Source organism: Nicotiana tabacum, chromosome 20 (genome assembly GCF_000715075.1).
Source record: "Nicotiana tabacum cultivar K326 chromosome 20, ASM71507v2, whole genome shotgun sequence".
Taxonomy (NCBI): domain Eukaryota; kingdom Viridiplantae; phylum Streptophyta; class Magnoliopsida; order Solanales; family Solanaceae; genus Nicotiana; species Nicotiana tabacum.
Genome location: NC_134099.1, coordinates 20,991,097 through 21,003,990, shown reverse-complemented (window position 1 = coordinate 21,003,990; position 12,894 = coordinate 20,991,097).

Here is a 12,894-nt window from a genome sequence, read left to right as displayed (position 1 = left end):
GACAACCAGCAATAATTCCCAGAACAAAGAAAACCAGCAGATGGTCGAGCACCCAACAAGCAATCCCAGGAAGAGTAATGAAACAACAGAAGTGACAGCGTGTTCAATGCAGCAACACCAGCAGTTCAACAATCACAAGCAGCTCAGTCAGTGCAAACAACAGAACTTGGCAAAGACAGCTTGACCAATATGAACTCTTATATAGCTTTCATACAGTGTTTGATTACAGTGTTTCTGGAAATTTCCTTATATTTTCAGTTCTTTTTAAACTCACAAGACCTCTCCTCAAGACTAAATTTTCCAGCCCTCTTTAAGTTCTGAAATGGCCTATTTATAAGCCAAACCCCAGGTCAGTCCAACTGCCTGGATTCCTCCCAGTTGCAATCTGCCCATACCCCTTAACTCCCCATGCCTAAAGGCATCTTTCTCGGAATCCTTAATCAGCCCCCATGCCCTGTCTTATTACTCTAATAAAGGGTTATGGGTTTAGTTAAGTATTCACTTTAAACCCCATACTCTTGTGTCTTGTTCCCCATTGGTATTAGTTTAATCCCAAATTAGTACCCTACTTGTCAGCTCATTTAAACTAATCATTTTTGTTCTTTTCAAACCCCAGACCACCCTGTTAAAACCTGCTTATTACTGCCCTGCCCCTCGCAGCATCAGGACATTCTGAACTCATGAAAGTTCAAATTCAGGACTGCCCTGGACTGAACTTTTTCAATCATTTTTGCAATGCCAACAAACTCATTTCAGACAATGCCGGGCATTCAGTCAGTGACAAGGTTCAATTAGTCACGTGAAACTATTAGCTCATTTGATCCATTAGTTATAGAAAACTAATCGACGACATTTATCGAGTCGACTATACTAATTATAACAGGTAATAATCAGTCGTTCAAATAAACAAGCACATTCAGGGACCTAAAGGGCTTCGGACACTTTGGTCAATCATTGGGAACCTATATAAGTTATTCATGCGACGACTATCCTAATCGGACATGCTTATCATAGGATACATTCAAATCCACACAGAAAACAATCGACCAAATAAAAGGTCTTTGACAGAGATGGAAGAAATCAGAAAAATAACCAAAGAACAAACAAACACCACGAAACATGCTGACAACTTAATTAGAACTAAACAAAGGGAAAGGAAAACTTACCGAAAAATGTTTAAACCAAACTGACCCAAATCTGACTCAATTTTGACCATTTGAGGCCGAACAAATTTTAACCAGGGTGTTCTCACATGAGAACACCTTGGTTAAGATCCATTAAACCTCAAACCCTTGTTAAGGCCGGCTGGATTCCAAGGCTATCCGTTTTCTAGGTTTTGGATTTTCAGATCTGGTTTTTTAGGAGTTGTGGGTAGATTCGGACCAAAGCAAGTTTGGTTAGGTCACGAGGAGGGTCAGGGGAGTGTCTGGTATGAAGATGGGGTGGTTTGGCATATATCAGAGTTTGACTCAAATCTTCAAATGAAGATTCGAGACGAAGGAAGGTGATTCGAGGCAAATGGATAGCAGATCCATGTTTAGGACAGTGAGGTGGTCCTAGGGTGTTCAGGAGGTGGCCACCGGCGTCCATGCCGCCGGCTTTAATGGCGAGGGAGATGGGGGCGGCTAGGGTTTCTAATGGGAGGTCCGGGTTTGAGCTTGGGAACGATGGGATGAGGTGTTGGTATAGGGGGCGTGGGGTGTAAGGGAAGGCTTATATATGGTCTAGGGGTTTAGATCTGAGCCGTTGGATCAGATGATCTCAATGGCTTGGATCTGTTGGTGAGGGGTGAGACGAAGTCGTTTGGTATTAAAACGGTGTCGTTTGGGTTTAAGTGATGGATTGGGTTGGACCGGCTAAACAGGTCGGGTCACGGGTGAGTATGTGGACCGTTGGATCAAGAGGCTTAGACGGCTCAGATCGACCTGCCTGAAACGGCGTCGTTTGAATTGGTGCTTGGGCAGGCCGGATTTGGACTGGACTTGAGTGCCTGTTTGGGCCTATTTTGTTTTATTTCTTTTGGGCCCAAACCGATTTTCAACTCTTTTCTTTTTGTTTTCTAATTATTTTTTTTTAAAAAAACAAATGAAAAATAACAAATAGGTAATAAAACAAATGGAATTAAAACAAACAACAATGTAGCATTTTAACATAATTATCACACCAAATTAACTTGTTTAAGTAATTTAAATCACAACCCAGAACGAACGATGCACATATATATATTTTTTTGAAATTTCTTTTAATGACACATATTTTTTGTATTTTGTTTGACAATGATTAGATGTAAAATGGACAGGCACACAAATGACTAACAACACATGTCACGGAAAAATCGAAAAATTTGTACAGCGAAGTCATTTGTCACTATTTTTATTTTCTTTTGGAGCGATTGTCCGTGAAGCAAAAATCACGTGCTTACAACAATTTCTCGAACCTTTCAATTAATTCCTCCTCAAGATTGACCCGGGATTTAGGAATTGTTGTTATCGGGTGATTTTTAGCACCGGTCTTGACAAAAGACTTTGACAGATGTGGTACCGGTTTTGGAAGAACCCATGCTTGGTGTTTCAACTTCCTGGCCCTTATCACGTCATTGGCGGTGGGTATCAACCCTAAACCGAATATTCCCCAGTTCTCGGGGAGAGATACTGGTTGAATAATTCCTTGTAAAGATAAGCCCAGACCTTTGCCGAGTGTAAAGCCATTCTTTAACATTTCATAAGCTACCATGACTGATGCAGAGGATATCTTTGGATTCGGAAGGTATTTCCCCTCTGGAATTTTCTCTATCGACACTGTGTCGGACACTTGGTATACCCATGGTCCCTGGTCAATTTCTGTTCCTTCGACCGGTACAATGATACTGTTGTGAGCATTTAAACTTTCTTCTCCATGCACGACTATTTCTTGATGATCCCATTCGAACTTGACAGCCTGATGTAGTGTTGACGGGACTGCTTTAGCAGCATGGATCCATGGTCGACCCAACAACAAGTTGTAAGAAACAGTTATGTCCAACACTTGGAATTCCATTGTGAATTCAACTGGCCCTATTGGTTAGTTCCAACACTATGTCGCCAAATGAATCTCTGCTTCCACCGTCAAACCCTCGTACGCAGATACTATTCTTCTGGATCCTCTCCTCTTTAATTTTTAATTTGCTTAAAGTGGAGAGAGGGCATATGTTTGCACTTGACCCATTGTCAACCAATACCCGGGTTACTACGGAGTTTTCACATTTCACGGTGAGGTAAAGAGCTCTGTTATGCTCGGTACCTTCCACAGGTAATTCATCATCAGCAAATGTAATTCTGTTTGTCTCAAAGATTCTGTTGGCTATTTTTCCCAAATGATTTACAGAGATCTTTTCAGGAACATGAGCTTCATTCAGGATTTTCATCAAACCCAGACGGTGCTCCTCTGAATGGATTAGTAATGACAACAATGAAATTTGAGCGGGGGTCTTCCTTAATTGATCCACAACAGAATAATCATGGAGTTTCATTTTTCTTAAAAATTCTTCCGCCTCTTCTTCCGTCACAGCTCTCTTTGTTGGTGTTGTATTATTTTTAATTTTTCTTAACTCTTCGGGAGTGAAACATCTTCCCGAACGAGTCAAGCCTTGCACCTCACACACTTCTTCCTTGATTTCTTTTCCCTTGTACATTACAGTCACCCGTTCATAGTTCCATGGGATGGCTTTGTTGTTGATGACCGGCAGCTGGATTACAGGTGCAATAATAACCCGATCTGTACGGGCTCCTTCCACGAATATAATGAGTTTGTTAGCAACCCCTGGTACTATCACTTTCGGCTTTTCTTGTTTTGCGGCAACTTTGCTCGATGATCCCTCCTCGATTATCATAGATGGTCCATTACCATTTCTGTTCTGCTTAGATACCAGCTTCTCCTCTGTTAACTACTTATCTGGCTTGGTTTCATGAGATTTGATCATCATGACAGTTTATGACGGCTTCTTTGTCTCCCCATCAGCTTGTATGATTTCTATCATATAAGCCTCTTGATGGGCTGACATTGGATTTCTATTGATATTTGGGGCTTCGGGGGTTTGAACCTCGATTTTATTATTATCAATCAGCTCTTGTATTGCATTTTTCAAATGCCAACATTTCTCCGTATCATGGTCTGGTGCACCGGAGCAATATTCACAGTTAATGGTGTAATCCAGATTCTTTGGAGGAGGATTGGGTAGCTTTGATTGTATTGGTCTCAGCATGTCTAGCTGTCTCAGCCTGTGGAACAGACTAGTGTAAGACTCTCCCAATGGAGTGTAAGTTTTCTTTTTCTGTTCCCTTTCTCTCCTGAATGCTGGCCTAGGCCTGAAACCTGGTCCGGGATAGGCTCGTGGGTAAGTATTTGGTGTGACAGGAGCACGCCAATTGGTGTGAACAGGTGGCTGATTGTATGCTTGAGCATGGTTAATGGAAAAATGAGGCTCTGACGGGTGATAGTAGTGTTGGGATGAATCATGGTGGTAAGCTGATTGGCAAGGTCGTTGTTGATTATAGTAAAGCGGTGAACCTCTAGGTCCCGACCAAATTCCTGAATCAACTACTGCTGCTTCCTCCCTCTTCTTTCTTCTGATTCCTCCTACCCCGCCTTGAATAGCTTGAGTAGTTGCCTTAATTGCCGAATAGCTCATGATTTTATTTATCTTGAGGCCTTCTCCACCATACCTCCCATCTTCACTACTTCGTTGAATGATTTCCCAACCGCTGAAACCAAGTGGGCATAGTAAGTCGGTTCCAAGGCTTGGAGGAAGTAGTCTACCATTTTGCTTTCCTTCATAGGAGGATCCACTCTTGCTGCCTGTTCTCTCCACCGAAAACCATACTCTCTGAAACTTTCATTGTGTTTCTTCTCAAATTTTGTTAAAGACAATCGATCTGGGATGATTTCCAGATTGTATTGGAAATGGTATGCGAATGCCTGTGCCAGGTCATCCCAGGTGTACCATCTCTCATGGTCCTGGCGTGTATACCACTCCAAAGCTGATCCGCTTAGACTTTGACTGAAGTAAGCCATCAATAATTCATCCTTTCCCCCAGCTCCTCGCATCTTGCTACAAAAACCCCTTAAGTGGGCTACTGGGTCACCGTGCCCGTTGTATAAGTCAAATTTGGGCATCTTGAAGCCAACTGGTAATTGTACGTTTGGGAACAAGCACAAATCTTTGTAGGCTACATTGACTTGCCCACCTAATCCTCGCATGTCTCGGAACGATTGTTCTATACTTTTGACCTTCCTGAACATCTCTTCTTGTTCAGCATTTTTGGCTGGCTTGTCAATTTCGGTTGGGAGATCAAACCGAGGAGCAGTTGAATTAATTTCGGAGGCTTTGAGGGTGGGCTCCGGGGGGTAATATTGGTTGTCCTAGGCCTGGAATGTAGGCTCATTAGGAGATTTGTGAAATGTAGCAGGGGGAGGTGATACGAAAACAGGAGTCATAGGTAGAGGAAAGTACGAAACTGGTTTTGGAGGTGGAGACTGTGGTGTCTGAGAGGTGGTGCCTCGGTAGTGCTGGTAAATGGGGAAATTTGGGGATAATTCAGTGGTGATATTGTCCTGAGTTTGGGTCATTGATGGAGCAGGGTTATTTGGGTGAGATGGGGGTAACTGTCCTGTAGACCAGGCTTGGTACATCTCAGCCATTTGCTGCTTAAGTTTAAACATCTCTTCTTTCATTTTCCCGACATCCATCTCCTCTAGCTCCATACCTGTGTCAACATCTGGGATAGACATACTTTCGGGTATTGGTCCTTTTGATCTTGTGTGATAGTGATAATATGCCTGTATACTCTTTAGAGAAACTAACTGCTTGAATTCTGGAAATGAACAAACTTGTTAGTTTGAGAGTTTAACACATATATAATCACACGTTGAGATGCAATGCTCCTAGACAAATAATCCCTTTCTATTATGCATTTGCTCGGCTGCTTGTGTCGTCCCAGCTTTCTTAAATTTTTTATTGTTATTCACTTTTATTTATTATATATATCTTTTATCGTGGTGGTCGAATCTTAGAGATTGCCTACGTATCATGCCCTTACATGAATCAGACCTTGCGTAGTTCGGACTAAAGGCAATCACTTTTATTCATTACACAAAGATGGAATTACATTTGAAAACTTTAATAAAATGGCTTGAAAACACACACACTTAAATCAAAATAAAAGATACAATTCTTAACATCTCATAACATGCCCCACTTTCCACTTTTGTTGTCAAATATTGGATTAACTGCTCAATGTGGGGCTTGACCTGGATGGCCTCCCAGCGTACGATACATCCTTTCCAACTCCATTGCTAGATGACGAGCAAAAGTGGGCGCATGCTTTGTAAACCTTTCATAATCCATTCTTTGGCAGTTTACATAACTTTGAGATGTGAAGACTGCCAGGTCGTGGATTTGTGCCCTGAAACCTTGGAGACGTTGGTCTTGGTCTTGCAATTGCTGCTGACGAGTGGTGGCTATATATCTGAAACGGTTTTCACGATCTATAGCTGATTCTAACAGAGCTAGAAGTCTGGCCTGCTCTAATCTTGCTTGAGATCTTTCCCTGTCGAGGTCTGCTTGTTGATGTTCTCTGTTGCATCTTCTTGCCTCTTCTAGTTGTGCACGAAGCTGGTCTTCTGATCGCGTCCAATAGTCTTTTTCCTTCTTGAATTGTGCCTTGTCTTTTTTGGATTGCCTATCTTGGCGTTCCTTGTTAGATCTGGCTTCTTCGTTTAATTGTTGGATCCTTTCTTTTGCTTTGCTCAATGACCTTTCGTTTTCCGCAAGAATGGAATCATAATCTTGCATTTTTTCAAAGAGATTGGCGATGGTTTTTTGATCCTTCCAGCTTCTTTTTGGCGTTTCAGAAACTCTTTTCATTTTTTTGGAATCGAGTATGAAGATTTTCATTCTCACAGGCTAGACTCTTCTTCTCGCCTTCGGCTTCCTGTGCTTGCAAATCTTTCTCCAAACTGAGGCTTCTCAGATTTTCTTTTAGGGCATGGATAGTTGCTTTGTACCCTTTTTCTTTTTCTCCCCAGATCAACCGCTCTTGGATTTTATCATTGAAGTTTTGAACATGGGGTCTTTTTGTTGGCCTTCTTAGCTCAGGTTCTGGTACATCATCCACGCGAGACCGTGTTTCAAACCACCTTGCATATCCAGGATTTATCTCACCCTTTGTATCGTCTGGGACTTGAGTATCACTTTTCAAGTATCGACATCCATTCCACATCTGCTGAAGTAGAGCCTCGGGAATAGTGGCTTCTGGGTGTAATTCGATTACTTGCATACTCAAATCTTCATCATCAGGAACTATTTGATATCTCCCTAGTTGTCTTAGGACTCTTAGTGGCGCATACGGCTGAATGCTTCTTAATCCCAATAGTAGTAGATAACTATTTGAGGTTGACATATGTATTACTTCCCTCATCGGGAGCCATCCCAGGGTCCATTCAATTTGATTTGCCGTTAAAGCCTTTAGATGAGATACCCATGCTTCTATTCCTTCTGGAACCTAATAATTTTTTGTTCTTTCCTCATAGCTTTCGATGCAATTATCATTGTTTGACCCATACTGTATGATCTTGGACTGTTGTTGGAGATGTTCAATCACCCACATTTGCAACAAAATTTTGCATCCTTTGAAGACTTTTGCTCCTGATTTGCATAAAGTCAAAGCCCGATAAATATCTGATAGAATGATGGGGACAAGGGTGTGATTTTCTTTAGTGGTGAGGATTTGCACAACTTTCGCGGTGCGAATATCAATTGTTCGCTCTTTATTTGGGAAGACCATGACTCCTAGAAAAGCCACCATGAAAGCAAATCGACGATGAATCTGCCAAGTGTCTTTGTTTTGCTTATTAGTAAGGCCTTTCTCATGAATTTCGAACCCATCTGACTTTCCGAACCTTGAATACAAAAAGTTGAAGGAACAACATCCATTGATGACATTGCTTTTCCTGATTTGACTGCTGATGTTCAGAAGACCGAAGAATCGATGTACCGAAGGAGCCTTTGTGAATATCAAGCTTTGATTTCTTAGACTTCCGTCAAAACCAGCATAGCCAGCTATCTCCTCTAATGTAGGAGTAAGCTCGAAGTCAGAGAAACGAAAAACATTGTGAACAGGGTCCCAGAAAGTTACTAACGCCGCAATCAGATCATCACGGGGTTTAACTTTCATAATGTCCGTGAGATTTCCCAAATGCTTGACGACCCATTTTTGACCGTCTTCGCCTAAATCATACCACCACATTTGAAGCTGACATAGAAATTCTTCCGTACTTGTGGATGAGGGGCTTTGTGTGGTGCTCATTTTGTATCTGAAATTTAATTTTGATAAAGTCAAAATTCATTTTGAAAATTTATACTAAAAAAATCATTTTCGAAATTTTTTTTATTTATTAAATACATTTATTTCAAAATTTAAAACTATTTTTTTTTCGAAATTTTTAAAACAACCCATTTTATTCCTTTCTTCTCACCATGATTGTATTTAAGCTGGTCAACAAGCATGTTCGAGGCAAATGAATGCACAAGTAACAAGTAGGATGCATCATGATGGTCTTTTTATTTTTGGTTCACCTGTCCTAGACAGACCCAACCCCTGTGTTGAGTCTCCAAGGGCAAATGCATATGATGCAAATATTCGTTCCTACTAGGGATCCGGTACATGGCTGAGTTATTCTAAGTGTAAAACCTTAGGTTGATTGTTCTAAACCTGGCTTACCCAAATGAACAGTTTGAGCCGAAGCGGGGGCAAACGTACCGGGAGCACGAAAGTCTGCCCGGCCTAGTTACTTGTCCCAACTCCGTCTTATTTGGTATGACTTTAACAGAAAGGTGGGTCACGCGCACGTGTACACCATAAATTCAGAAGACTCAGAAAGAAAGGGGTTTCGTAGCAGTTGTATATATTCACAATTCAAATAATATTAAAGCAGTAAAAAAAACATTTAGCATGTTAAGCATATAAACAGTTGAAAATCATATAGTAAATAAAGCCAATTATTGCAGTTATTTTAAGCTCGAATTCTTTAAACCCTGAACCAGTGGTTTTGAGTTACAGTGGAAGATAGAAATTTATCCCCAGCAGAGTCGCCAGAGCTGTCGCACCTCCTTTTTCCGCCCCCGCGAGGGTGCGTAGGGAGTTATCTCCAATTAAAGGACAGTCGAAACGGGATTTGTTTGTTTGTTTCAGAGTCGCCACCTGGGAATTTTAAGGCGTCCCAAGTCACCAATTTTAATCCCTGAATCGAGGAGAATATGACTCTGTTTATTATTCTGCGAACCAGAAATCCGGATAAGGAATTCTGTTAACCCGGGAGAAGGTGCTAGGCATTCCCGAGTTCCGTGGTTCTAGCACGGTCGCTCAACTGTTATATTCGGCTTGATTATTTTGATTTGTTAAATACATTTTTATTGCATGATTTTATTGTTACCGCTTCTATTTAGATTGTTTATAATTAAAGACCCTTCTTCGAATCGAATCACGCGTACGTGTATTCGTTTTATATATTATATATTTTTTAACGTGAAAAATTGTGTCACGCGTACGTATACACAATGATATTGATAATATAATAATAATTATTATTTTTTTTCGAAATTTTTTATTATAAAAAAAGAAGACTTAAGTTCGAAATTGTGCTAAAAATAAAATTAAGAACGTTCGTCGCTCTTGTATAATTAAATATTGAACCGCACATCTCGAGTTATATGAAATTAATATTGATATTCTCCGAAGAGCCCCCTTTTTATTAAATGTTCGTTCGAAGTTGCGCGAACGCATAATCCGAATTGCTTTTAGAAATATAATCAGGTTACGCGAACGCATCCCTAATCACGCAAAATATTCTTAATAGTAGTATAGATTTTCCATAAATTGTTGAATGTTAACCGCAAATTATATTTTTTGCGTAAGAATTATATTTCTCCAAGCCATTCAAATTTAAAAGGGTAAAAATAAACGTGGGATTAATAATACCATTTTTCCGTAAATACAATATATGCATACCCAAAAAATGAATTGCATATAAAACTAGGAAAGAGAATTAATTTGATAAACAAACTAATAGTTTTCGAAGAAATTATATCTCCTTCTCATCTACTTGTTTTTAGTCCAAAGTTATAATGGTTTGGTTAATGTTTGCAATGGAAGATAAGAGTCAAGTTGATAAGAAAAAAGAAATATTACAAACTGATTCAATAAAATTGCTTTATATACAACGTAGTTGTTCGTCGGAACCATTCATAATATTTTAACGTCGTAACAAGCTAATCAATTCGTCGGAACCATTCATAATATTTTAACGTCGTAACAAGCTAATCAATTCACCTTTCTTATGGTTATACATATACCCGTTATCTTACCATATATGAACATACAACTTATATCAATCTAAACCAAAATCAGATTTTTTACAAGATATACTAATAATGTAATTTCTTGATACTTCCATTCTACTTTACATTTAGCTAACAATATTACGGGATGTAATTAATGGCCCATTTTATGCCATGTTCCCTACCTTGATATTTCAATCATGACTTCACTTAATGAAAATTCCGAAATAGATGATATTATTACAACGCTTAAACGAACTTTAAGAGGTAACAATTATCTTATATTCATTACGCCAAACGTACTACTATATTAATCAACTGAAACAAAAACCAAATTTTTAACTAATGAACTTGAACGAATGGAAAACAGAATTATAATTCCCGAACTTCATTAATTTGTCATGTTGAAGCTTTTCGTGACATGAATTTACAGATATGTACCTGATATTAGAAGCAAAAGAAAATGAAGATGAGAATCAGCAGCAGTAATAACAGTACAACAGCAACAACTGCCCAGCAACAGTAACAACCCAGTAACAGACCGATGGAGTAGTAATCCCAAAAACAAAAGCTTTAAGCTTTAAATGAAACAACAACCATTAATACTAATTTCAAACAAAGAAAGAAAGCAGTAGATTTTTTAGTTTTATTTTTATTTTGAAAGCTTAAATATTTTTCGGAATTTTTCTCTCTTCTATTTTCTGTCCGTTTTTTTTCTCTATCTGTGTATGTATTTTTTTCTCGTATCTCTCTCTCTTTCCGTTCTGTCTATATTTCTCTTAATTCTCTCTTCCAATCCCTTAAAGTCTCTCCTAAGCTCTATCTCTCTGTCTGAAAAACTCCCCCCTAAAACTGCCCATCAGATCTTGTATTTATACAAGTCTGCCCCCTTTCCTTTAGTGCTGCCTGGACCCTTTCCCTTTTTTTTAAAAAATCAGAAAAGTTCTATTAAAACTACTTTTGAATACTTTAAATCCTATTGAGTGCTATTTATCCTGTTTTTCAGCAGCCCATTATCCCTTGTTCCCCATTAGTATCTTAAATTATAACCATTAACTTCCACTTTCAGCACATTGCTATTAACATATTATCCTCATTGTTCTATCCCAGAAATGTCCCTGACCTACTGTTTTCTACTGGTATTACTGTCTTAGATTTTAACAAGTTATCTGAATTAAAACTTGTCTAGCAGCTAGCAACCAATTCCTAATGATTAACCTCCTAATACAATTGTATTTACCCAACCTTTGTAAACTTGAATTCAGAACTAACATCATAACAACATTATATTGAATTCAGCATATCAATCAAGCTAAATTTGAAATATGTATGAATGCAGGGGCATTGTCAGTATACTGACACTGCCTGAAACCAACTGCTCAGAAATTAATACTCAAATGTTTGATAAACTTTCTGACTTATTAAACAAGAACCAACTAATTAGCAAGGACTAACTAACTGATTAAAACAACATGATAATAGTCAATCAAAACAGGTGAGCAGGTTATTACAATGTATTATCATAAATGAGGATTCATAATGTAACTAATCGACGAACTTAATCGAGTCGATTACACACACTGTAAACAAACATAACCAACAGAAACATTTCACTTTGGGAATCAAGTAGACGGGTAGGGGACAGTATAACAAAATTGACTAGAAAATTATGAAAAATTAAACAGACTAATGAAAACAAACATATAATACACGTAGAATACACATGAGAAATAGAAAAATACCTGTGACCCTTCAAATCAGACTCGAACTCAACTTGGCTTCGGATTTTGTTTGAAATCAAACAGACCTTAGTCGAAGTATTTTCCACTGAAAATACTTCGACTAAGGTCGATTAAACCTCAATCTTTATTCAATCTAGACAGAATCCAAAAGTCTGGTATTTTTAGGGTTCTTGAAAGTTCGATTTGGGACTTAACCATTTCTGGTCAGATTCGAGGAGAACCAAATACGACACAAGGGTGAGGGAAGCCTAGGGTTTATTTGGTGACACTTTGGAACAGGTCTGGGTAAGTTCAGGTTTTACTCGAATCTTCAAATGAAGATTCGAGCAGTTCCAGTAGGATTCGAGCCATGCAACTAACAAATCCGTGATGAGGGTATCTAGGGGAGGTTGTGGTGTTATTTTGGAGGCCATCGGAGAAGATAAGGTTTTCAGGCCAACCTTCGATTTAAGATTCGAAGAGTTGGGGCCTGATTCGAAGGAATCCAATGTTAGATCTGTGTAGAGGATGTTCCGGGGATTCTAGGGTGTTATTTTGGTGACCGGCGGCGTTGATGCCGCCGGGTTTCAGGCGGTGGGATTCTAGGGCGGCTAGGGTTAGGAGTGGGGTTTGGGGACGATGATGAACAGTGAGAGGAGGGGGGTGTTCAGTTAGGGGCCGGGGTAGGGGCTTGGGACTTATATAGGGGTGGGGTGGATTGATACTAACCGTTAGATCAAATAGAATGAAGGGCCAGGATCAATTCATTAAACCAAACGATGTCGTTTGGTTTAATGCCAG